A 26,643-nucleotide genomic window follows, 5' to 3' on the forward strand; every position below is an offset into this window, starting at 1 on the left:
CTAAGATATTTTATGCAAGCCTCATGGTAACCACATGACATGAAAATACCAACAGAGAAGACAGAAGAAAAAGAGAAAACAATCAAAAAGTAACAAAAATCAACAAAACACAAAGGAAAACAGCAAGAAAGGAAAAGAGGAACAAAGAACTATAAGATAGACAAAGCTATAAACAGTTAATGTCCAGCAACAAATGAGTAGATTAAGAAAATGTGGTCTAATCATACAATGGTATGTTACTCGGCTTTAAAAAGGTAAGGAATTCCCACCATTTAACACAACATGAATGAAACCGGAAGACGTTATATAAGCGAATTAAGTTGGTCACAGAGGACAAATACTGCATGATTCTACTTACATGAGGTGCCTAAATATTGTCAAAGTCATAGATGTAGTGAATAAAATGCTGGTTGCCAGGAGCTATGAAGAGGATGAAAGGGAGATTGGTTGCTCATTAGGTTGTCAGTTGCACAAGATGTGTATGTTCCAGAGAGCTGCAGTATGGTACTATGCCTACAGTTAACAATACTGCACTACACACTTAAAAACTTGTTAAGATATATAAAATAGATAAACAAGTTTATACTGTATAACATAGGAAACTATATTCAGTATCTTGTAGTAACATATAAAGAAAAAGATGAAAATGAATATATGTATGTGTTTATGACTGAAACATTATTCTGTGTATCAGAAATGGATGCAACATTGTAAACTGACTAAACTTTAATAAAAATTAAATTAAAAAGTGTGTGTGTATGTGTATACATATTATATACATATAAATATACATAATATATATATATAGAAGTTTGGCCCACTAAAATGTTTTTGAAGCAACAGTACTGCAGAAATAATGAATAAATGCAACACCCAGATTTTTGTTTTCAAATTTTTGTTCACTTAAAAAAATGTAGCAAACAATGTTCCTTAGAGAAATCACAGATTGATTGCAGGTGTAGGGGAAAAACACAACATGTGGCTATGATATAGTTTGGTGCCAGAAAACAAAAGTACACTCAAAGATTAGTGAGGTCATATCAAATAGGTCATATCAAATATGCCAAATGGACATATCATGGGCAAGTTTGGGATAATTTTAATATCAAAAAGACTCATGACTATAAGTGATTATATTCACATAACCTAAGCCGGTATCCAGATATATCTTCAGTAATAGGAAACTTAGGGAAAGAAAAACAATATAAAAGACACCATGAGAAAATAAACAGGTGGGATATTCTATATGAAAACTAGTTTCTTTTAAAATTCAATGCTGTTTTTAAAATGAATAACACATTAAAAACACAAAATGATACTTCTAGGTTTATATAAACAGATATAACAAATAAATATAGGACATGATACTTGGTTTGACCCTGATTCAAAGATATAAATAAATGATACAGCTAAAAAGGTATGTTAGATGCAATTGGGGAAATTCAAATATTGGCTATCAGGTTATATTAGAGAATTATAAATTACCATTCTTTCCCAGTTACACTAATAACAAATGTTTATTTAGGAAAAGATACTTATTCTTGGGAGATGCATTCTGAAATACTTAGGGGTATTGTGAATTGTCATGAAACAAGTTTTAAATGGTTCATCGAAAAAAGTATGTAGAGAGAGAAAGTAAACGTGACAAAATATTAACAAATTTTAAATCTTAATGGAAGGTATATGGGTGTTCATTGCACTATCTTTTCCACTTTTCTGTATGTTTAAAATGTATCAATTTAATGTTTGGAGAGAGAAAAGAACTGTCCAAGTGTAGAAAGGCATTCTTGCAATGCTGTTAAAAATATTATAACTCAGGGTACAATCTAAATGCACTGCAAAAATAAATCACTTAAACACATTTAGTACAGTTGTTCCAGCCACAGAATGAATTCAGCCAATCAGTGAACAGTTACCACCCAGGCAAGTTCTTGGCATCAATACTACCCTAAGCCCTGAGGACAGAGTGATAAAGAAAATAGAGAAGGCTTCTGCTCTCAGGGGAGAGCCAAAAACAAGCCAACAAGTAAATGAACAAATTCATTACCAATAGGACTGGTGCATGGCATGAAGGAAATAATAAATGACAGAGGAGTTTCCCTAGATTCAGGGAGAGGGAAGGTTACATTGGGGTGGCAGTATTGGAGCTGAGGCTTGAGTGACAACAAGGAGCTGCCACGGGGGACACCTCTTAAATCTTCCCATCCTCACAAGTGATAGCAGAGTGTAAAGGCACTGATGTGAGCATGAGGATGGCTACACAGGTGAAAAAGATGAGCACGGCTGAGGAGCATGTTTGCAATTATGGTGCTGTGTGAGAAGAGGGGTCTAGAACATCTTCTCTAATAGGATACAACTCTTCAAAGATACATGTACACACAGGATGATACAATGCAAACCACCAACAGCTTGTCACTGTGTTGACATCACAGGAGACCTTTCTCTTTCTCTCACTATTTGTTTTTCCCAAAGTACAAATGAACATGTGACTTTTATATAGATATAGATATAGACATAGATATAGATATAGATATTTTAAATGCTTAGCACCCTCCTGGAGGGAAAAAAAAAACAGCAGAAATAGCTCAGTAACTCCCTGGCACCCTGAATGAAGTTCAATCTGGACACTTGAGAAGGACCATTCTGATCCCACCTAGTCACAATCCAGGAGCTCTTTGCAGGGAACAGCTTCATACATTTGTGAAATGCTTTGCTTTCTTCCTTGACTCTAAACCTTGGGACTAGGACAGAAAATAGGGGAAACTTCTCATAAGCTACCAACAACAGAAGACTAGCTGAGCCTAAACAAACAAACAAACAAACAAAGCAATTAATTAATTTTTTAACATTTTTTATTGATTTATAATCATTTTACAATGTTGTGTCAAATTCCAGTGTTCAGCACAATTTTTCAGTCATACATGGACATACACACACTCATTGTCACATTTTTTTCTCTGTGAGCTACCATAACATTTTGTGTATATTACCCTGTGCTATACATATAATCTTGTTTATCTATTGTACAATTTTGAAATCCCAGTCTATCCCTTCCCACCCTCGGCCTCCCTGGTTAATCTTTTTAAAGTGTGGCTATGACTGATTCAGCATCCTGGTTACTGCCAAGGAGGAAAGCAACCTACCAGTTGCTCGTTAGTGGGAGCCTGATGATTGGCTGCTCAGCCACAGATATCCACAAGAGGGCAGCAGAGGAGTTTGCTTGCTCAAACACAATCCCATATGCCCTATCCTCCAGGGCCTCCATTCTTCCCTCTTCACCCTCTCTTTTAGTTCCCCCCTCAAAATGATCTCCTGCTTTTCAGCTTACTGTGGAGAATAAATCTGTTGGATCTCCACCTTCTGGAGACAATGCTCAAACCACTCATGCCACCTACTCCCAACCGTAAACAAACTGAGAAAGTAGCATTTAAACCTTTGTCTTCAATTAAATTGCAGGGCGAGTGATTTCCCCAAGTCCCAAAAGGAAAGAGGGAAACTATGCAAAAAGTCAAGAAGCCTTGGCTGCTTACTCTCTGAGATTCACCAAACTTATATCAACTTATAAACTTATTTGTGGTGATACTTTTCTTTGGTTTCAGAAAGCTAAATGGACCACTATCTTGGAAGACCTGGAGGGGTCTCAAATTACTGCTGAGTTCAGTCAGAAAGTAAGAGTTAGAGAAAAAGGGTTAGAAGCCATTCCAAGTTTTATCTTGTTAAAATCGTTTGGTTCTGTGTTCAAAATTGTAAACAACTGAAGGATGAAATGTGGCAAATTAATACCAGCAATTAGAAACTATTTGGAAAGAGCAGTCAAGGCTTGAACTGAATTACAAAAGTAGCCTTTGCTCTAGCCGCAGCTTTCTGAATGATATAAGACTTGAGCTTTATGACAGAAAAAAAGTCTACTGTTAAAATGCTGAGATGCCTGAATTTCAGACATCAGCTCAGCATTGTGAGGGTAACGTTTCTAAAAAATAGAAAATTCACTATCAAATTACATGGCTTTACAATTAAAACAATTGCAAAAATCTGAACAAAGACAGGACCCCAAAATATGGGCTTCCATTGAATAGAATACTTGCTGGCATTACAAAGAAAATTTCACTGGATTTTGGACTGTCTAGACTCCAAATAGAAAGAAAAGCCCCCAAAACACACAGGAGGAATACTAACTTAGCTCTGAGGAAGCAAGCATTCTTTGACCACAGTTCCCACTAAATTCACAGGGTGAGGTTACCCTTGTGAGTTGAAGGGCACCCTACCACATTTCTCTTTAATTTTGGAGTGACATATTTCACTTTTAACACTGCTTCCTTTTCTGGCACCTTCTTCAAAGTCACCAAACTGCCAGTGGTGGGTTTTGATAATTTCCCTCATAGTTTGCCTCCCAGCCCCTCAGTATATCTATAAGATCTCTTCTGTGTCAACCCAATTTTCCTCTTAGAGCAACTACTCCAATAACTTCATGGATTTGGGTATTATAATTCATTGTGATACTGCAGGACTCCTTTCAAAGGTCTCCTATTCATTTCTTTCACTTTTGTTACCTCTAATGGCTTTACCTGACTTCCTTAAGCTTCTCTGTCTTCTTCAACCTAGTACCAATCTTACTGTGGACTTAAGTCAATTAGTGGACAGGAGTTCTCTTCTTTCTAGAGAAGGAATTTAACTGAAATTGGGCATGTATGAGGTGGAGAACCCCATAATAGAATGCTATGGTAAGTAGAATTAGTTCTGTCCATGCCCACCCCCCCAAGATACCCCAATATAATATAACACAAGAGAAACTTGATGGGTGCTAATATTTCAAGAATTATTAGATAAGGTACTCCTGGTTCCTACTTGTATCCCATGCAACACTTTCATTCTGTCTGTTTAAAAGCCAAATGGAAAGGATACTGTCTATTCCAAGACTGGAGATGCTAACATGTTCCCCTTCAAATCTAATAGAACTCTATCCTGAGGTCTATTTAAATGTTCCCATAACTATATACTTCAACCCTCAATCCACCCTTATCAGAATTTCCCCTTCCCACTCTAGCCCTTAAACTCTCTATAATCACTCAGCTTTAGGCTTCTTTTGCCCTTCTGGGGATTTTTGGAAATGTAGGGACCCTAAAAGCAACTACCACATGTGGAAAAGACTAACTGAAAACAGAGTGGATATTTTACCAACTCAAATGAATTTGAAAAATACCCAGATAGCTGCTTGGTGTCTTCCTAGTCCCCATTCCAAAATTGAGTTTACAGTCACCTTGACACTTATCCAGATGTCAGGCTTCCTCCCACACTCACAGAGGCCTGCAGACCTGGGCAGATGTCACACACCAAACCAGCCTCTTCTTCACTACCACTGAGTGTATTCCATCACGTTTTGTTTCTCTTTGGCTGATCTAGGAGTTACTGGCAGTGCTATGTTGTTGGGAGTGAGACAGTTACTGGCATAGATGTGTGGATGCATGACTTGGGGACCAGGCAGGAACCCATGTGGATGATGCATAGACACATGGACAGTACACAGATTCCTTTTCTGCATCTCTGCTCCAAGACAATGAGGATAGTTAGACACTGTTTAACCCAAATGGCACTAGAAGCAGACAGCCTGAGATTCTGGACTTGGACCATTTTACTTGGCTTGTAAGACAATGATACATATATGAGCTGATGACAACCCCTGGTATATCGTAGCACCACATTTACTTAAACCAGGATGACTTCCCATTGTCCACCTTTGTAAACAATGTCTTACTGGAACATAGTTATGCCCATTTGTTTACCTATTGCATGGATGCTTTCACTGAATAGTTGTGACAGAGACCCTATATCTCAAAAAGCCTAAAATATTTACTATCTGGCCTTTTATGAAGAAGTTCCCATAGACACGGAGAATGCTGAGGAAGGTGGAGAAGAGGAGGAAGGAGAAGTACTCCTTATACCCTCACAGTCTGGCTTCCTTGGACATCTCCCTGCTGCACTTCTCATCTTTCCCTTTTACGCTGCTCCATTTTCTTTCTCACAAATGTGTGCACCCAGTCACTTTCTTATCTGACCAAATACATCCCTTTGGAACTGGTCCAATTGGCTAAATTCCTGTGGAAAAAGGGTATCTATGTTAGGAGAGGGTCCATGTGTTAGGGAAGTACAGGCATGCTGAGCAAAATGCCAATAGTGAGCATCTCCAGATAATACAATGAAGGGTTGTTCATTTCCATCTTTAATCTTTATTTTCTAATTATGATAAAAGATTTTCATTTAACTAAACATATATATTAAGGAACAGATGTAAAATGTTAAAAGCCCTTTACTAACAAAAATACCCAGGAATCCCCGCCAAGAGGAAAATGCTTGAAATATACTTGTTGTATACAGCCTTGCTTACATTTGTGCCATGGATTTTCTATTTTTCTTGTTTGCTAAGGAAACTTAAGCCGCCTTTGGCAACTTTAAACGGGGGGAGAGATGTATCAAGAAGGGGGGCTATGAAGGCCTTCCAGTGCAGGGCAGCCCACAGAAAGCGGTGGCATGTGTTAAGATGTGACTATTAAATAGCTTTTTCTAATCTCCTCTCACCATGAACTACACACCCATATTCGAAATGTAATCAGTGGATCTAGCATGACTCTGCTAACTGAAAAACAGCATGAATTACTTTTGCTTTCAGCTTCAGTTTTATTACCATCATACTAGATGGACCAAGAAAAGATGAACCTCCTCGCTCTTTTTTAGCTTTCATGAAGGAGAGTCAGACTGGTAGGAGGAGCTACTGAGCAAGGTGTGAGAGGCACTGAGAACCGTTCTTTTATCCCCAGTGTGTGGAGCAGGTATGTCCTTGTCTTTTACATGCAGTGCAAAATTGATGTCTTTTCTGTTTTTATTGAAATAGAGTCGATTTACAATGCTGTGTTAGTTTCTTGTGTACAACACAGTGATTGATATATATATATTCTTTCTCATTATAGGTTATTACAAGATGTTGAATATAGTTCAATAGGACTTTGTTGCTTATCTATTCTGTATGTAGTAGTTAGCAAGATTGATTTCAGATTCAAAGTGACACCTGAGGAAGGGCAAGTGGCCTGCTGTCTGGCATGCAGGGGTCTGTGGCTGGCTTTAGTTCAAAGGAAGCTCAGCTTCTCTGTATGGACCAGTAGCAGCTGCAAAGTGACAGCCAGACACACTGTGTTCACCTCGATGTGCTGCTCCTTGAGAGAGTCCTCCTGGGGGCCTGCCTGTCTTGCTCTGTCAAGCTCTATGGGCTGGCGTTAGAATTCAGAGAATAAGACAGTCCCTGGCAAGGAGGTTATAGGGAACTGTCATCTATAAAGATTGTTTCTTTTTAATGTTTCTATTAGTCAATTTAAGAAAGCTCACAGTGAGAGCTCTGTAAATCTCTATGTAGAGATAAATTTAGTCCCCTCACCCCTGATCTTTATTACTTAAACATTACGATCACATCAAAACTATTTTTTTCTGTCTCTCTGGCTCCCTCTTCCTCCCTCTTATTCTCTCTCTTCCCCTGTCCCCCAAACCCCGCCCCCGCATTTGTGGGTTTGTTTTTCATAAGAACATTGGAATCATTTGTAGCATGTTTTATACATACACAACCTAGGTTTAACAATCCCTCTGGGTGATTTTTTTTCTGTAGATCACATTTTGAAAACCAACCTGGAACAGGATTGAATAGCTGCAGTTTGTTAATTTGATGTTAAAAATTATGTTACTTATTCACAGCTAAGAAATCACAGGTCTGTTTCTTTAAAACATTTTTTATTGAGTTATAGTCATTTTACAATGTTGTGTCAAATTCCACTGTAAAGCACAATTTTTCAATTATATATGAACATACATACATTCATTGTCACACATTTCACTGTGAGGTAACACAAGATCTTGTATATATTTCCCTGTGCTATACAGTATAATCTTGTTTATCTATTCTGCATATGCCAGTCAGTATCTACAAGTTTTGAAATACCAGGCTGTCCCTCCCCCCGCCCTGCCCCCTTGGCAACCACAAGTTTGTATTCTATGTCTATGAGTCAGTTTCTGTTTTGTATTTATATTCATTTAAAAATTTTTGAGATTCCACATATGAGAGATCTCATAAGATATTTTTCTTTCTATTTCTGGCTTACTTCACTTAAAATGACATTCTCCAGGAGCATCCATATTGCTGCAAATGGCGTTATGTTGTCAGTTTTTATGGCTGAATAGTATTCCATTCTACAAATATACCACTTCTTCTTCATCAAGTCATCTGTTGATGGACATTTAGGCTGTTGACATCTCTTGGCTATTGTAAATAGGGCTGCTATGAACATTGGGGTGCAGATGTCTTTTTGAAGTAGAGTTCCTTCTTGATATATGCCCAGGAGTGCGATCACTGGGTCATATGTTATGTCTATTCCTAGTCTTTTGAGGAATCTCCATACTGTTTTCCACTGTGGCTGCACCTAACTGCATTCCCACCAGCAGTGTAAGAGGGTTCCCTTTTCCCCACAGCCTCTCCATCATTTGTCATTTGTGGACATTTGAATGATGGCCATTCTGGCTGTTGTGAAGTGATACCTCACTGTAGTTTTGATTTGCATTTTTCTGATAATTAGTGATCTTGAGCATTTTTTCTTGTTCCTATTGATCATTTGTATGTCTTCCTTGGAGAATTGCTTGTTTAGATCTTCTGCCCATTTTTGAATTGGGCTGTTGGTTTTTTCTTATTATGTAGTATGAGCTACTTATATATTCTGGAGATCAAGCCTTTGTTGGTTTCATCATTTGCAAAAATTTTTTCCCATTCCTTATATTTTTGTTTTGTTTTACTTATGGTTTCCTTTGCTGTGCAGAAGCTTGTAAGCTTAGTTAGGTCCTATTTGTTTATTCTTGCTTTTATTTATACTGCTTGGGTAGACTGCCCTAGGAGAACATTTTTGAGCTGTATGTCAGATAATGTTTTACCTATATTTTCTTATAGGAGGTTTATTGTATCTTGTGTTATGTTTAAACATTTGATCCATTTTGAGTTTATTTTTGTGTATGGTGTAAGGGAATGTTCTAGCTTCATTGATTTACATGCTGCTGTCCAGTTTTCCCAAAATCATTTGCTGAATAGACTATCTTTAATCCATTGTATATTCTTGCCTCCTTTGTCGAAGTTTAGTTGACCAAAAGCTTGTGAGTTCATTTATGGGCTTTCTATTCTATTCCGCAGACCTGGTTTTTATAAAGTTGTTTCTCTCACATTTTCCTGCAGCTTCCTTTAAGTTTTCCATTTAAAGAGGGGGACTGGACAACTCTGGTCATTATAATGTAGCTGTTAGAGGATCCTGTTTTACCTTTGTATTCTTTTCTCCCACAATGAAGAATCAGAAAAAAGGAGATGGTACAGGAGCAGTGTTTGAATTTTCTTGCTGCTTTGCTCTGAAAAAAAAAATTATAGACCTTGTTTCTTAGTAACCTGAAGTTTGCAGATTGTGTTCATATATGTAACCCAATTTTTTTAGTGCAATTATTGTGGATAAATCTCCATCTATTTCAGTAAGAATGCACTGAATTCCCATTTTGTGCTGCATTCTATGCTCATATATAAGCTTTTACTTATCTGATTTTATTATCAAAACATCCTCCACACTGGACTTACCATTTTTTTCATATTACCCCTATAATTATTCTTAAAAACTTAGGTTTAGCTAGGTGAGGCTTCTTGTTTAAGGCCACACAAGTAGTAACTGATAAAGCTGGTATTTTTTAAAAATATTTTTGATAGTATTTGAGGCATCTTGAATACTTGACCTATAAATATGGAAGTGAATAGTTGAGACATTTGAATATAATATCATGTTTATATAGTCTGATTATGAAATATGCATAGATATTATAGGGAACTTTTATTATAATGCCAATCAGAAATATGCCAGAAGAACCATGGTGTAATTGTGTTTTTAGTACTTAATTTTTAAAATCAAATTTGCCTTGGAAAACCATTACAAGGGAATCTCATATCCTTTTCACCTAGATTTACCTACTGGTGGCATTTTCCTAGATTTGCTTCCTCTCTCTAAATATATATATATGTCTCTCAATATAATATAAAACAATATTTGCATTTTCATTCTTATTTTCATTTATGGGATTAAGTTGCAAAAATCCTGACCCTTCTCAGCTAAGTACCTTGGCCTAAATCTCTCAAGATTCAGGACATCCACCTGAAACAGAAGAAGAGTGGCAAGCGGGAGAAGGAGCAAGTGTGTGGGAACATTGACCTAAAGTGTGCAGTCTCCTTCTCAAAAAGGGGAGGCAGGAGGGTGGGAAAAATCTTCAGTTGTTTACCTATGAGGATGATGTTACCTGTGCGTTTTTCCATACATAGACTTCATTATGTTCAGGTAGTTTATTTTTATTCTTAATTGTATTTTGTTTAGTTTTCACATATTTGTAGACTTTGCAGTTTTATTCCATCTATTAATTTCCAGTTTCATTTCATTGGGTTCAGAAAAGATACTTTGTATGAGTTTAACCTTTTAAAATTTGTTGACTTGTTTTGTGGCCTAAAATATGGTCTATCCTTGGAAATATTCCATGCCCATCTGGGAAAATGTGTTTTGTCTTGTTGTTGGATGAGAGTGTTCTGTATATGTCTGTTAGGTTCAATTAATTTATAGTGTTATTCAAGTACTCTGTTTTTCCTACCTATTATTGCAAGTAAGGTATTAAACTATTGTATTATTGTTAAGTGATCTGTTGCTCAATATTGTCAATGTTTATTTCACATATTTTGGAACTCTGAGGTTCAGGTATACATATGTAGAATTGTTTATCTTCTAGATAAACTTGACTCTCTTAACAAAATGTCCTTCTTTGTCTCTTTTAACAGTGCTTGAAATAACTTTTTTATCTCATATAGATATAACCACAACAGTACTCTTTTTGTTGTTATTTGAATAGAAAATCTTCCTGGGATGTACAGTAAGGTGGTAGTTGCTCAGGCTGACCTGTCTCCAACCTGTCTGGTGGCAAACCAGCACCTATTCACTCCTTCTAGTCTAGGCTTCTCCAGCCTTTCTATCTGTTTCAGTCTTTCTCCAAGTAGCCAAGGGGATTTGTCTCCTCTGTGTAGGACCCCAGGACTGGGATGCCAAGTCTGTGGCTTGACCTACTCACTCCTCAGGGTTAGGGTCTATTTGCACAGTCTTCCTTTTCCTCTTAGTCCTTCCCTAGGTGCACAGGTCCCAACCTGAAGTTTTTACTCCTCCCTAATTATGTGGAAATATCTCTTGAAATCTTGTTTGTATAGGAGTTCTGCCAGTTTTCAGTCACTTTTCTGTGAGAAGTTATTATCCCTCATCTTGACCCCCCTCCTCTGGAAACAGTATTCTTCATTGGTAGTTTCCCCCCTACCCCATCACTCAGTTTTTAACAATTTAAACATATCATTCCACTGTCTTCTGGCCTACAAATATTTTGTTGATAAATTGACTGACAATCTTATTGGATGTGATGAGTTACTGCTTTTTGTCGCTTTCAAGATTCTCTCTTTGTCTTTTGACAGTTTGATTATAATATGCCTCAGCATTGGTCTCTGATTATTTATCCTACTGGAGTTTGTTGAATATCTTGCATTTGTAGATTTATATATTTCATTGCATTGGGAATTTTTTAGCCATTATTTCCTCAAATAATCTCTCTGCCCTGCCTCTTCCTTCTGCTTTAGGGACTTTCATAATGTATATACCTGTCTATATGACAGTATTCCATAAGTTTGTTAGGCTGTATTCACTTTAAAAAAGTTATTTCTTCCTTCTGCTCCTGATACTTGATAATTTCAAATGTCCTGTCTTCAAGTTTGCAGAGTCTTTTTGCCTGTGCAAGTCTAATCCCCTTTATATGTATTCAAATGCTCTTCCCCTGAGCTTTACCACCAAGGCTAATTCCCTGTAGAAAATGTGTAAATTCATTCATTGTATTTTCCAGCCTCAGAATTTCAGTTTGGTTCCTTTTTTAATTATTTTTATCTCCTTGTTTATTTTCTAATTTTGTTCATATATTGTTTTTCTGATTTTCTTTAGTTATTTTTCTGAGTTTTCCTTCAGCTTTTTAAGCATATTTTTAAAAAGTTATTTTAAAGTCTTTGCCTAAAACATCTAATGCACATGTTTCCTCAGGGTTGTTTTGTTTTTTTTTTTTTTTTACCACTTTATATTCTTCCTTTGGAAGGGCCATATTTTCATTTATTTTGTATGCCTTGTGATTTTTGTTGTTGTTGTTGAAAAATTGGATATTTATTTATCTATTTATTTATTTTAAATGAAGGTACTCAGTACCTAACCCAGGATTTTGGACATGTTAAGTACATGCTTTACTACTGAGTTTTTACCCTCCCACCCCCTGAAAATTGAGCATTTATGAAAGCAGTCACCTTTCCCATTCTTTGCATACTGGCCTTTTGACAACGAAGTCTTTTCCTAAGCTGGCTCTTGATTTTGAAACTTGGGATTAAACTTAAGAGAAGTTCTAAAGTCTTTTTAGGCTTTTTTGAGCATGCATCTTCCCTGGGCCTGTGTTTTGCTTTTTCAGTTTTCCCATATATGTGCTCCTTTTAAGTATATTAATTTCCCAAAGGATGCCTCCTTTGAACTTTTGATTGTCTATTGTGTGTCTCCACCCTGAAAAGAAAAAGAAAAATTCAGTTTCTCTTCTCAACTTTCTATTCTCTATACTTATTTCTGGTCACCACATACGTGAGTATTTTTTCACAATAAGCAATTCTTACCCTAACTTCCAAGTGTTATTTTATACCCTACAGATTAAGGGCTCAGTCCCACAAGACTTCTCCTCAGTTCAGATGCAATTACAAATCCAGGTTGTCACCTGTGCTTCTGACTAACTGGCTGTACATTGGAGTTACCAATCTCTTCCCCAGGTTCAATGATTTGCTAGGATGGCTTAAGAACTCAGGAAGGATAGTTTGCTTACTAGATTACTGGTTTATTTTAAAAAATGATACAGCCTATAAACAGCAAAATAGGAGATGCAAAGGGAAAGATATCAAGAAAAGCATGTGGAGCTTCCATGACCCCTTTGGATGAGCCACCTTCTAACAACATCCACATATTCATCAAGCCAGAAACTCTCTGAACCATTTCAGTTAAGTTTTATTTATTTTTTAATGGAGGACTTCTTAGATAGATATGGTTGAGTAAACTATTGGTCATTGGTGATTAACTCAACTTTCATCTCTTCTCTGCTCCCCAGTGGTTGGAGCATCAGGCTAAATGTTGCAACTTTCTATTAACATTGATTCCTCTAGCAAACAACTCCATTGTAGTGATCTAGGGGCTTTACAAAATCACCTCATTAACATAAACTCAGTTGTGGTTGAAAGGTGCTTGTTATAAATAACAAAAGACTCTCCTTTCATCTTTATCAGTCTGGAGCTATTTTAGGAATTGAGGACAAAAGACCAAAAGTTACAAGAAAAATAATTTCATCTCTCTCATCACATAGGGTTTTAAGAGCTATATACCAGGAATAAGGACAATGATTAAATTTGTGTTTCTTATTATACATCTCAATATCACACACCCATAATATCTTGTCATAGGTGTATGCAGGTAATTCTCCCTTCAGCTTTCCCAAGCAATGCCCACTGCTTCTCCCTGCCTAAGATCCAAATAAGGGAAAAGATAACAGTCATTCTGGCAGCCCATGAGATGTCAGAACATTGTAAATGCAGTCTGCTTTGCTCTGTTTATTTTGAAAAAGGGAATTGGAAACTCAATTGATGCCTTAGATAGTCTATTTTATATATTCACTGGTAACCTCTTGCTCTAGGAATCTGTGGAGCTGTCTCTCCACATTTTTCCTTGAGAAATACCTGCTGCTTCTTTCCACCTGATATCCAAGTTTTACCACCACCTACCCCTCTGCCACCCTTCCCTGAGTTTCATGTGAAGTGAAACAGAGACCTGAAGAGGCAGCCCTGACAGGTTAGAACATTATAAAATTCCCTCTCTCTGAATCAGGGGAGGGAATTGGGAAATGATTTGCCACTTCCTTAAAGACCTTACCACAATGGGGACCGAGGGCAACAGAAAAACCACAGAATTTCCTACCATTTTGAATGAGGCTGTTTCTTGATTTGGTATTTGGTTGGTTGCTTTGGACCTTTGACTGTTTTATGGAACTACTGTAAGGTTATTCTAGCTAGTATTTTGGTTGTTGTTTATATCTCCTTGGGGAAACAAGAGCTTAGATTTTGCTAGTCTGTCATTTTGCTCAAGTATGTAGATTTTCAATCCTTTCTCAATGACATTCACTCAGCCTTTGTGAGAACCATTTACCTCATTTCCAAAGTAGTTATGTTAATTTCTAACTTTCAGTCTCTTGTGAATATCAGTTTAGCTGGATATGTAAGTTATTATCAAAGGGCTTGGTATATTGTAGGCCTTCAGTGCATCATAACAATAACTTTAATTATATTATTATTTTGAAATAAGTTTGGAGAGTGATATTATATTATTTCACTACCAATATCATGAGAGACTTGAGGGAATGATGGGGGAAAACCTCTGCAGTATGCTAATTCTAGGTTACATTTTGTCTCATGGAAAGCACAGAAATCATACTTACCTTATCCTAAGTTGATAGATGCTTTGTATAAGTCTGAGTTAGAGAATGACTTTATAATCTGATTTCCACTAAGAAGCTCTTCTAGGTTGGCAGGTTGCCATGGCATCCAGACCCAAAATGATGGACCCCATTTGTCTACTGGAAAGTGTCAAGGTGCTTTCAGTGAACCAAAAATCTCTGCAGATTCTTGGTGAGATTTCTTTGCCAGTGCTGGTGGTGGCCATTGTAGGGCCGTATCATACAGGCAAATCCTACTTGATGAACCATCTTGGAGGTCAGAATCATGGTGAGTGTTGTACTGGGTCAAGGACCAATTGCTTGATTCTAGCTAATACCTCAGCTTCTTAATTTTTGTCCTGATCATGTGTAGGGAGAACCAAACTTCTCTTAACAAATCAACTTTCCACTCCTTTTTCTCACTGCTAAACCACTGTCTTACTGTAATTCATTATCATATTGTATGTTTTATTCCTGTAAAGCAAAATTTCTCCTACCAATTCTCACAATCCTACCTTATTTTACATGCTTAAGCACTGGACTCTTGCAATTGTGTCTACTAGCTCTTGAAACACATTTTGCCTTTTTATGGACTATACTCTTCAACATATAAATGTGTTCAAATGTCTATAATCTTAAAAATATTTCCTGTATGTCATATACTACTGTGGCTAACACCTCTCCCCACTTTTGAAAAATTTGTCTGACAAAAAATATAATCTTGATTTTTTTCCCACCTTTTTCTCTTCCCATGTCTGTCTTCAGTCCATTTCTCTCTGGCTTTGAACCTCACCGTTCTTTCAAGATACTCTTGTTATGGTTATCAGTGACTTCCATTTTGTCTGATTCATGGATTCCCCTTTGCCTCTATGTTGAGCCCTTGCTTGGTATCTTTATCACAATTAATGTTCCTTCCTCCTTGAAACAGATGACACACAAAGTAGGACATTCTTGAGGAAATGGAGAAAGCACCAACTCGTATGCTGGGATACTGACATTCCAATAGATCTGACTCTGTAGCCCTTTGGTTGTTTAGATTATCTGCTCTAACTGAATGCTGCTTTCTCCCCTCTCCTCACAGGCTTTCCTCTAGGCTCTACAGTGCAGTCTGAAACCAAGGGCATCTGGATGTGGTGTGTGCCTCACCCACGCAAGCCCAATCATACTCTGGTGGTCCTTCTTCACAATTAGAGCCTGGGGGATGTGTGAATGGTAAAGCAGAAATTCACAATTAAATCTTTTTATTCTGGATTTTCCCCTTATCTCTCCATGGTCCTAGAAATTTTACTGCTTTAATCTGTAAAATCTAGAAATCAATTATAGTAAATAAGGCAAACTATGTTTTGTTTGAATCTCACTTCTAGGTAAGTTATCATAGTGTCTTAGATAAATTCTTTTATTTCTTGGCACTTTGTGGATGACTTGATTACTTTTAGTAAGTCATTATTGAACGGCTGAGTTCCAGGCCTTTGGACTTAGGATTGTAGGTATCAGTGACCAAAGTAAATGTCCTGCCCTAAAAGAGTCTTTAGTTCAATTGACAAGACATTATCTGCAGTCAGATTTAATATCATGTAATTGGGAAAGAAGCAGGCTGGAGAGAAGAAGAAATTACATTGCATTGCAATCCCCAATTTCTGGGAATTTCATGGGAGCTCCATGGCTGGATTGGCTTTTTTGAGTTATCCTGATTTTGGGACAGGAGTGCTGATACATTTTTGAAGAGCTGCTCCTGAAGCCTTTCTAATTAAGAGGGCTGACACCTGAAGACTGTCTTCCACCAGCACTCCCAACAGCTGGGGGAATAAGTCCTTCAGTTTTGAAAGGCAATCCAGGCAGCACCTTACTGGTTTTGAGAACTTACAGTTAAGCATAACTAAGAAAGAGGAGAAGTATCAATCTGTGAGTGAGGAAAAATTTCTGATTCACCTTCTTAGCTACAAGGTGAAGAGTGTATTTGAGGGTTGGATTTAAGAGACGGGTTTACATTTTCTATGATGAAGTTCATCAACTACTCACAGAGTGTTCTGGAAATCTGTGAGACACCTCTGAATGTGCAAGTTCTATAAAAGTAAGTTTTTGTCCTACAAGAAACATTTTAAAATGGATTTTTGGTGTTTTAGCTTTCTGCTAATGGGTGAAATGAACTATCCCTCCTTTCCCAGTTTTGAGATTTATTTGGAAATAGTACCTACATTTTTATAGCTCTGTCTTTTTTCTCAACAGGAGTTAGAAAGTCTGCTTATTTTTAAAGCCATATATCAAACAATGATATAATCTTGCTGTTGAAATAATTGTTTCTCATAACTGCTAATTCTTCTTATCCTAATTGATTATTTTTAAAAACTGGGTTTTGGGGAAAGAAAGTAATGAATAGACTCTTATCCCCCCAAACTCCCATTTAGAATCTTCTCAACATAAACCACAGTTTTTGCATTTACACTGGGAGCAACTTTACATGCCATTTATAATAAAAAAAAAAAAAACTATTTCCAGTTTATGCCATCATTTAGACAATGCTATGATTTATACAACTTAGCCTGGGCTTTAGGGCCCTTGATTAGGCTGCATGAAACTCACCTTAACTTCTCCACTTGCCCTCTGCCCTCAAATGACTCTGTTCTAACTACAAGACCCCTGTCTTCTCCCATCTCTAATTTTGTTTCTCTGGGTTTTCCTGTCTATGGGATCACCTTCATTTCTTCAGTTCCACATTTACCAGTTCTTTAATATTCAGCTCAAGACATTGAGGAAGCGTTCAGATCAAATATTCTTTCTCCAAATTTCATAGCTCTGTTCTTCCTTGATAGACTTCTAAATTTTAGTTTAGTGTTATAGCTATAGGTTTCACTGCTTATATACATTACTGAGAGTAAGCCTTTTACAGATACTTCTACCTTTGTTGCACTTACTGTTATGGATGTTTCTCCACTGCTTTGAAATAATCATGTTGAAAGAAAATTTTCATTATTAGCATTGCTTTTTTAAAATCTAAGAACAGTGGGGGATATTTAGTAGCTTCCTGCAAGTATTTATTGATTGCATATAATTTAAATACCCAGTTATGCCAACTATGGTATATTTTATATGGACTCTGATTAATAAATATATGCAGAATGAATAAGTGCCCACACTTATCACTGAATTCCTAATTACACAACAGGTACAGTATTAGTTTTTCTGTATATGTTATTTTACTTTATCCAATTGAGGAAAAAGAAAGCAATGTGAAAACTAGAATCATTTTATATATGAAAAATTTGCAAACACAAGAAGTGTCTCTGTAATTGTCAAAGTTGATATCTGCATTTACATCTGTCTTCAATTTCTTTGCATGGTGAGTATGTTAGCTGAAATAATAAATGAAACCATGATTGAAGAAGTGTACAGATGAATTTCTAATGTAGGGGTAAACTTCTAACTCTCTTGTTCTAATGTGCTTTCTAGGATGAGTCTAAGAAGGATTCATGGATCTTTGCCCTGGCCGTGGTTCTCTGCAGTAGCTTTGTCTAGAACAGCATGAGCACCATCAACCACCAGGCCCTGGAGCATCTGCAGTATCCTTCCAGGTCCTGAACCACCATGTTTCACTGAATTCATGGGGATGAGGATAGAGTAAGTCTCTCCCTTCCTGTCATTTAGTTTCTTGGGGGGAACAGAGGGGACCCATGGCAAAAGAGTGTGTTTATAATATTTTTATACTAGAGAAATGTGGGAATTGTTGGTAGTGAGTTTCTTTTCCCTAACCAAATGTTAGTTATGCGACAGAGCTTGCAAAACATCAGGGCAAAGTCCTCTCAAACACCTGATAGAGTAGAAGATTCCACAGAATTTGTGAATTTCTTTCCAGACTTTATCTGGACTGTATGGGATTTCACCATGGAGCTGCAGTTATGTGGTCAGCCTATCACAGAAGATGAGTACTTGGAGAATGCCCTGAAGCTGATTCCAGGTATCAGAGTATGGCCTGGGCAGTGTACGGTCCAATAGAGTGTGGGATCTACTAAACAATATCCCTCATCTCTGTGATTGCATTTGTATTTGAGACTAAATCAAAGTCTGTGGAAATGGTGGCTGGAAAGTGGGTTGCAAAGATCTAGGGGCTACAGTTGAAGTTTACTCAAGAAAAGTAAAGTGTAAAGTGAAATTACTCAAAACCAATTTTTTTTATACATCTTTAAATTTAGCATCCAGATTTACATGGGTGATGAAACATTCTAAAGACTGGACACTGTGTTTCCTGTTCCATCAATTTTTCTCTGTTGAAGAGAACAACTAATCAGCTAATTGTTAGACATGAAACTGCAGTGAAAAGATTATCTAATGAACAAAATATAGATTTCACATATTATTCTTTTCAAAGAGGGCTAGAAAACTTTCTAATCCTGTATAATTATATCATCTACAAAATGACTGTATGTTCTAAATAAACCTGAAGAAGTGACTGTCTTTACAATCTATGCCTTTTCAGTAATACTGACAATTATTAGAATATTCATTTTACCTTCCACATCATAGCTTTCTCCTAATTCCCACATGTTTACCCATGAATTAATTACAAGGTAAAAAATTATTTTCATGGGTTACATTTCCAAGGATGTGTGTCTATTGAAACCTTGAGAGAAATATCAATGCCAATTTATTCATTCTTCCTTTCACGTTTCTATTTATGATTTCTCAAAACAGCTATTAAGAAATTGGCTGGCAGGAGAGGACCAGATATAAACATTTACCTCAAAGAGTTTATAGATTAGTGGTGATAACTTAAAATTATATTTCAGGTACATTTATACTTCAGAGGTTTTTACTAATAAATATATAACACTGCATCAATTATTTTTAGCATCAAAACAGTTTTTCTTAAATAATGAGGATGTCATTCCTAATATTCCAATTACTGTCCATGATCCCTTGTTTGTAGCTCTCCTTTTTGGTTCCACAGCTCAATTCCTACATGAGGTTGAGTTGAGCAGAAAGTTTCATGTGACCTTTCATCCTTTTAGCTGCTAGTTAAGCAAACACATCATAGACAACCACTCTACTATGTGCATGTCTGGAGAGACCAGCCATAGGTTTCCTTTACTGGATCAGATGTCTCCCTAAATTTCTCTGCAGTTATATAACTGGTATAAGTCTGATGTGCAAAGAAGTATTGAATGTCTATGTTAAAAGAGTTCTATGTGTAGAAATGGCAAAGACACACAAATCCCTGCCATGAACACCTGTAACCCCCTCGCCTCAAGACTCTACACACTCTAATCCCTGTTTTTCTGTCCCTCAGGGAAGAATCCCAAAGCCCAAACATCCAATCTACCCAGAGACTGCATCAGGCATTTATTTCCAAGATGGAAGTTTTTTGTCTTTGACTGGCCAACATAGGAAAAAAAAAATTCTAGCCAATATTGGGATGGTATCTGAAGAACAACTGGATCCTAAATTCCAGGAGCAAACAAAAAATTTCTGTTTTAACATCTTCACTGATGCAAGGACCAAGACCCTCACAGAAGGAATCATGGTCACTGGGAAAGGTGAGTCTCTTTTTCCCATTTCCATGGGTCTGCTATGTGTTGAATATTTTATATAATGTGCTTTCTAGTATTTTTGTTTGATTCTATAAAGGATTCTGATTTTACAGACTTTTATACTCCATGAAGAAATCTGTATACTTTATAATTATCTCACTTTGGGGGATTTACAAATTCCTTCCCCAAATTGCAAATTTTGTCAATGATATCGGTGACTCCCACTTATCTGAAAACATCCTCCACTTAGAATATAATCACTCTCGGTGTAAAAACAGAATACTGCATGTTTTCAAAGGAAGTCCTATACAATAAGTGTTCTTCACAAGGAGAATTCAAAAGATATTTTGAGAATTTAGAGTGGTCCAAAAATAAATATTAGTCCATAAATCACTGAAAATCCATTCAAAGCCTCAGAATTAGGAATAAATTAAACATGGTACACTTTGCCTCATCTGTCTATCTATGTAATCTGTATTGCTTTCAATTTTTAAAATGAGAAACTGCATTTTCCAGGTAGCCCCTAGTATGTTAGATAGAAGTAGATATTAACTTTTTTAGTCCTGTGGCCTGGAAAACCATAAAAATGAAGAGTCAGTAGGAAAATGAAGGTGATAATAGTAGAAGGAGGTAGGGGTGCGTGTGTGTGTTTGTGTGTGTGCATGTGTATATGACCCTAGAAGCATAGTCTCAGAATCCTGGAGCCATTGACTGATAACTTGATATTTAGCCCCTAAATTTCCTGGCTTCTTCAGGGCTGAGGACTCTGTTTGTGACCTACCTGGATACTATCAATAGTGGAGCAGTACCTCGCTTGGAGAACGCGGTGACAACTCTGGCATAGCTGGAGAACTCAGCTGCCATTCAGAAGGCAGACAACCACTACAGCGAGCAGATAGCCCAGCGAGTGAGCTTCCCCACAGACATGCTGCAGGAGCTGCTGGAGGCACATGCTGCCTGTGAGAGGGAAGCCCCTGCAGTCTTCATGGAGCACTCCTTCAAGGAAGACAAGCAGGATTTCCAGAGGAACCTTGTGGTAATCTGTCTTAGTATTTACTTTATGTTGCCTCCCCTTGAAGAATGAAGCCTAGAAGTGTTGTTACCGGTCCCATGGCTCATCTCTCACTCAAGGATAAAGTAGTCCATGTTCTCATGAGGGACAGAGTTTCAAAGGACTACATTTCCTTCTTTTTTGACTGCCAGAACTCAGGCAGTTTATCTGGAACTCCCTTTGACCTTCAATGAAAAATCAGTATAGATATCCTCTTGAAATAAATACTTCTGTGGATTCCAAGCCTGTCCAGAACACCCAAGACATTCTTTAGCTGGCTTCTTTTTCTGTGAACACACTCCTATGGCTGGGAACCAAAATTTCTCTTTTCAGATCCACATCTCAGGCCACTTTCAGCTTAGGTTGCTCCTTGTTGTATCTATCATTGAAGACAGAATCACTGAATGTGGCAGCTTCAAGGAACCAGAGAGATTAGGTAATGCAAATCCAACAGCTCAGATGAAATACCCAAAGGAGGTTAGGGAACTTCCCCATGGTCTTCCAGAGTTTTCAGAGCTGTGAATAAATCAAATCTTGTGACTGCTGTTTTATTACATGTCCTCCAACAGAATACTTTTCTCATGAGGAACACAGTTAGACCAATTCTTCTACCAGATCCTTTGGAAATTTACTTCCTCTGTTCCTTGCTTCTGGTGACAGCCCTCTATCTTTCTTCCCTCTAGGAAATCATAAAGAATAAGAAAGATGATTTCTTGATGCAGAATGAAGAGACATAAATCAAATATTGCCAGACTAAACTTGATCAGCTTTCAAAGGCACTAATAAAAAGTATCTCAGCAGGAACTTTCTCTGTTCCTGGAGGTCATGAACTCTACAGGAAAGCAAAGGAAATTATTGAAAAGGAAAATTACCAAGTGCCCATGAAAGGAGTGAAGGTGAGGAATAAGGGAAACATGGGGAACCTACAGAATACTCAAAGGGGTCTCCTGAAAATCTGAGAGTGCAGCTCCATGCATGCATAAAGAGAGTGTATGGGGCCATTCAAACAGCTGTGGCTTTTAAGGTTCACTGCATGCTATTTATTCCTGAAGAGAGTACAAATGTCAACTCCCAACTATGAGTACAGATTTCTTAAATCCACAAGAGACAGAACAGAAATTATTCATTTTTTTTTTACTCAACAACATATTTGACTTGTTGAGCACTGATAATTTACAAGTCAGTCTTTGTACACAAGGATGATCACAAGTGAGACAGGAAGTCAACTACATAGGCAAGCTATAACACTCAGGAAAGAGCTACTTAGGTGTTAGAAACAAATATAATAATAATAATAATAATAATAATAATAATAATAATAATAATAATAATAATAATAATAATAATAATAATAAAACAATAATAATGCAACTAATATATATTGAACTGTTGTTTCCTATAGCCAAAATGTTAAGCTCTTTCCCTAGACTCTTTAACATAATCTTTCAAATAGCATTAAGAAGCATCTACATTATCAACATTTTAAAGATCTCAACCGAGAAGCATAGGCAGGTTAAAATAAGTTGTCTAAAGTTATAACCAGCTAGTGGCAGAGGAGAACATCAGCACAATTTAGAGGCACTATTTCACACTGGTAAAGCAGATATGTAAAAGCACCAGAGATTTGGGGTTTGTAGAACTAAACATGATTCTGACTGGCTGGATTCTAGAGTGGGGAGAAGGAAGTAGCACTGGGCAAGAGACTGGAGAGAGAGACAGGTCACTCTAAGGAGCTTGGACTCATTGTAAGGAACCACTGTGGAACTTTAAACATGAAGCAAAAGTTACATGGACTTAGTTGTCTTTGCATCACTAATTTCCCTATTGGAAATCTAATTTCTGTGCTCCTCCTTGGTTCCTCAGGCAAATGAGTTCCTCCAGAGGTTTCTGCAGTCCCAGATGGCACTAGAGAAATCCTGCAGGCAGATAAAGCCCTCACTGATGGGGAGAAGCCCATAGCAGGTACAGGGTAGGGCTGGGCTCACAGTGGGATGTGTATGTTCTTGCAGTGCCCTCTGACAGGTGTGAGAGCAAAACCTTCCCAATACCGGAGCTTCCTTCCTTTCTGTGGAACAACCCTGCTGCATCTGGAAACAGCAAAGGGAACTGTGGTTGGACGCCAGACAGGCAGAGCCTTTTCTCTCACATTCTGAAGTGTGTTCTCGATGGTGTGGACATGGGGTTTTGGGGGAGGACTTCAGAGATTTCCTACCTGTCTCTTTAATTTGTTTTGGCCTCTGAGCTCAGGAGGGTGGAGGTCAATCCTTGCCTATTTTTTCCCTCTCTAATACCTTCCTGGGGCAGAAGAGTGGACCTGGAAGGAGACAGCTGAGAAGGAACAGGAGCTGCTGAAACAGAAACTGCAGGAGCAGCAGCAGCAGGTGGAGGCTCAGAAGAGAAGTCTCCAGAAACACATAGTTCAGATAATGGAGAAGATGGTGAGAGAAAGAGAAAACCTGCTGAGAGAGCCAAACAAGATATTGGAGCATCAGCTGAAGGTGAATCAGGCTGTGGCAGTAGTAGAGCTTGATAGCTTTGCCCTGGTACCCCAGGAAGGGATGGGTGAAGGTTACAGCATGGTCATGCAGAGATCACAAGTGCATCTACTGCTTGTGATTTATTAAAACCCTGAAGCCTTTGAATCCTTCCAAAACCTTTAAATTTGGCTCTGTAAGTAGACTTTGGAGAGTTCAGGATGAGTATTCCCTCCTCTACTCCAAGCCCTCAGAGAATATAAATAGGGTTGAATAGCCATTTAGAGAATTTTAAAATGATCTCACAGGGCTTGATTGAACAGATATTCCAATTATGTGTGTTTAATATGAACAACAACTAGTACGCTCTACCAAGGTCACTACCTTTTACCAGGAGACCTGCTCAGCCCAAGGCCCTGAGGTAGATCTGTTCTGACATAAAACTTCCAGAAATGTCCAGACTTAAAAACACATAGAAATGATAGATTTTACACTTGCTGCATTGCCTCCAGGTTTGTATAGATCCCCAAGCTATCATGTGGCTTGGAGGGATTTCTCTCATTGTTCATCTGAACATGATTTATAAGAGATTTCTATAATTTAGGGGCCATGTGTTTATAACAGATTTCTATAATATGGGTGACAGTATCATCCTGAGTGGGACTGAGAATTAGTGCAGTCAGACCAAGGCTACCTCTCATTTGCATTTTTTGACTGGAAAATATTACATTTGTCCTCATGCCAGGCTTAGCCTCCTGGCAAAACCCTAAGGTATATGAATATTATTAAGGCTGTAAACTACACTTCCTCTTAATATTTCGGTCCAAACCAGGAAATATTCCTTGTTACAAGAGTCTCCTTTCATGATTAAGAGAGAACAATTTTAGGAATAAAACAAAGATAGTCTGACAAAGTTTCAAAGTTTGACAAAATGTAATCCTTGAAAAAATGGGAGATTTAAAAAGTTTTACTTCCTTCCTCATTTTTTTTTTTAGGTCCAAGAAGATCTGTGTACTGAAGGATTTAGAAAGAAATGTGAGGAGATGAGTACAGAGATAAATCATTTGGGAGAGAGAAATGTTGATACTAAAAATGATGATAGTTCCTTGCTTGAACAAGCCTTGGACAACCTTGGCAAAAGAATCGCTTCATTATTGCCTGCCCCAGCTAACATTCTTGGTAATGTTATGAAAGTAGTGAGCTCACTATTTAAAAAGAAGTAGCTCTCCTTGTAAAGAAATCAGATATATAATATAATATACATGTATGTTCTCTGGCCTATTTCTGATACACATGCTTTTCACTTTCATCCAGCAATGCTTTAAATATAAAAAGTGATTTCTAGAGAATACTGATGCCTGGCCCACATTAGATAGAATAAATGCATGGACACTTTGATATAGTGTGTTCAGTTTTAGGAAATATATATGTGTGCAAAATAATATATATGTGTATGTACATATATACAAGAGTTTCACTGAGGCTTCACTTCTAATGGCAAAGGATTGGAAGCCACTTAATGCTCATTTATGTAATTTGGTAATATATATTTTGCATGTATTTATACTAGAATACTATGTTGCTAGTAAATAGATAGTGGAGCTCTATTTGTATAAATATAGAACAATCTGGAAGATAGAATGTAGAGTGAAAAAATGAGGCACAAAACAGTTTGTATAATGTGTTCACCGTAAAAAAAAAAAGGCAATTATTTTGGGCACTCATACACATGTATGTAAAGTACATTTCTGGAAGATTCATTAGAAATTGGTATCATTGGTTCTTCCTGGAGAAGACAGCTTGGCATCAGGGATGGAAAGGACACATGCTTTTCATTATATACTCTATACTTTCAATTTTGCAAAGTTAGCTTGTGTTATTTCTCGAATAACAAAGAAAACAAGCTACAATACTAATAATTAAAATAGTAAATGGAATGTGAATAAATGGAATTGCTCATTGCTTCCAGAAATGACATTAGCCTGCTTAATGAGGGGTATAAGACTAAGATCAGAATACTAGAAAATAACGTTTGCATCCTAATCTTGTTTTTGCTTTGGCCTTGGTTTTTAATCCCTTATATTTGCTTCAAAAATAAGGTATGAACTTTCCTGTTACCCCTTGAAATCTCAACAACAGTAACCTTTACTTCATAGGTTTCAATTACACTTTTACAGTGTTTAGAAACAAATTACTAAACACTAAGAATATTCACTGGTGAGAGGAATTCCCATCATCCTTAAGTTCAGTGGTGGCGTCTCTGCTGTTGGCAAGTACAGAAGGGGTGATGCACCACTGCAGAAATGGATGCCTTGATAGTAATGGGGAATGAAAAACCCAGACACACAGAGGCCAGGTGTTGGCATTTAAACATCAGAATTCAAGTACATACAATGAGAGTAATGAGCATCGTGGTTTGTCTTAGCTCAGGCTGCTATAACAAATTACCATAGACTGTGTGGCTTACAAAACAAACATTTATTTCTCCCAGTCCTGGAGGCTGTAAGTCCAAAAGCACTGTGCCAGCATTGTTATTTTCTTGGTAAGGGTCCTCTTACAGCTTTACAGATGACAAGGTTCTGACTGAGTCCTAGCATGGTGAAGAGAGAGAGACAGAGAGAGAGACAGAGAGAATGAATCTCATGATTCTTTGTTATACAGGCACTAATTAGATTCATGAAGGCCCCACACTCATTATCTAATCCCTCCCAAACCCCATTTCCAAGCACATTGGGACATTGGTATTTGGGGTTTCCTCAAATGGATTTTGGAGAACACATTCAAACATTCAGTCTATAATTTGGTTGGAGTGGCAGCCAGCAGACCTGACCAGAGGAAATTATGAAGATGGCAAATAAAACAAGGTGTCTGTAGAGAAAAAAAGAATGGGGAGGAAACCATTGGAATAAAGGATATTTATAGGAAGCTGAGAGGTAACATTGATAAAAGGTTATAATCCGTAGCCTTGGTC

At 37.4% G+C, this 26,643-nt stretch overlaps 1 long non-coding RNA gene and 1 pseudogene across 2 annotated transcripts; one reads left to right on the top strand and one right to left on the bottom strand.

Annotated features, from left to right (window-relative positions):
• Positions 1 to 12,481: 12,481 nt before the first annotated feature.
• LOC135321551 (uncharacterized) lies at positions 12,482 to 26,278 on the bottom strand. 2 transcript variants are annotated; one of them, XR_010381407.1, is made up of 3 exons: positions 26,140 to 26,278; positions 20,929 to 21,877; positions 12,482 to 12,662 (listed from the first exon to the last, which is right to left on the bottom strand). It is a non-coding gene; the product is annotated as an uncharacterized LOC135321551 (long non-coding RNA). The 2 variants fall into 2 exon arrangements; XR_010381408.1 differs by lacking the exon at positions 12,482 to 12,662 and adding an exon at positions 15,243 to 15,543.
• On the top strand, positions 14,728 to 24,927 carry LOC135321550 (guanylate-binding protein 6-like; annotated as a pseudogene).
• Positions 26,279 to 26,643: the final 365 nt, after the last annotated feature.

This window comes from Camelus dromedarius, chromosome 6, assembly GCF_036321535.1.
Source record: "Camelus dromedarius isolate mCamDro1 chromosome 6, mCamDro1.pat, whole genome shotgun sequence".
Lineage (NCBI taxonomy): Eukaryota > Metazoa > Chordata > Mammalia > Artiodactyla > Camelidae > Camelus > Camelus dromedarius.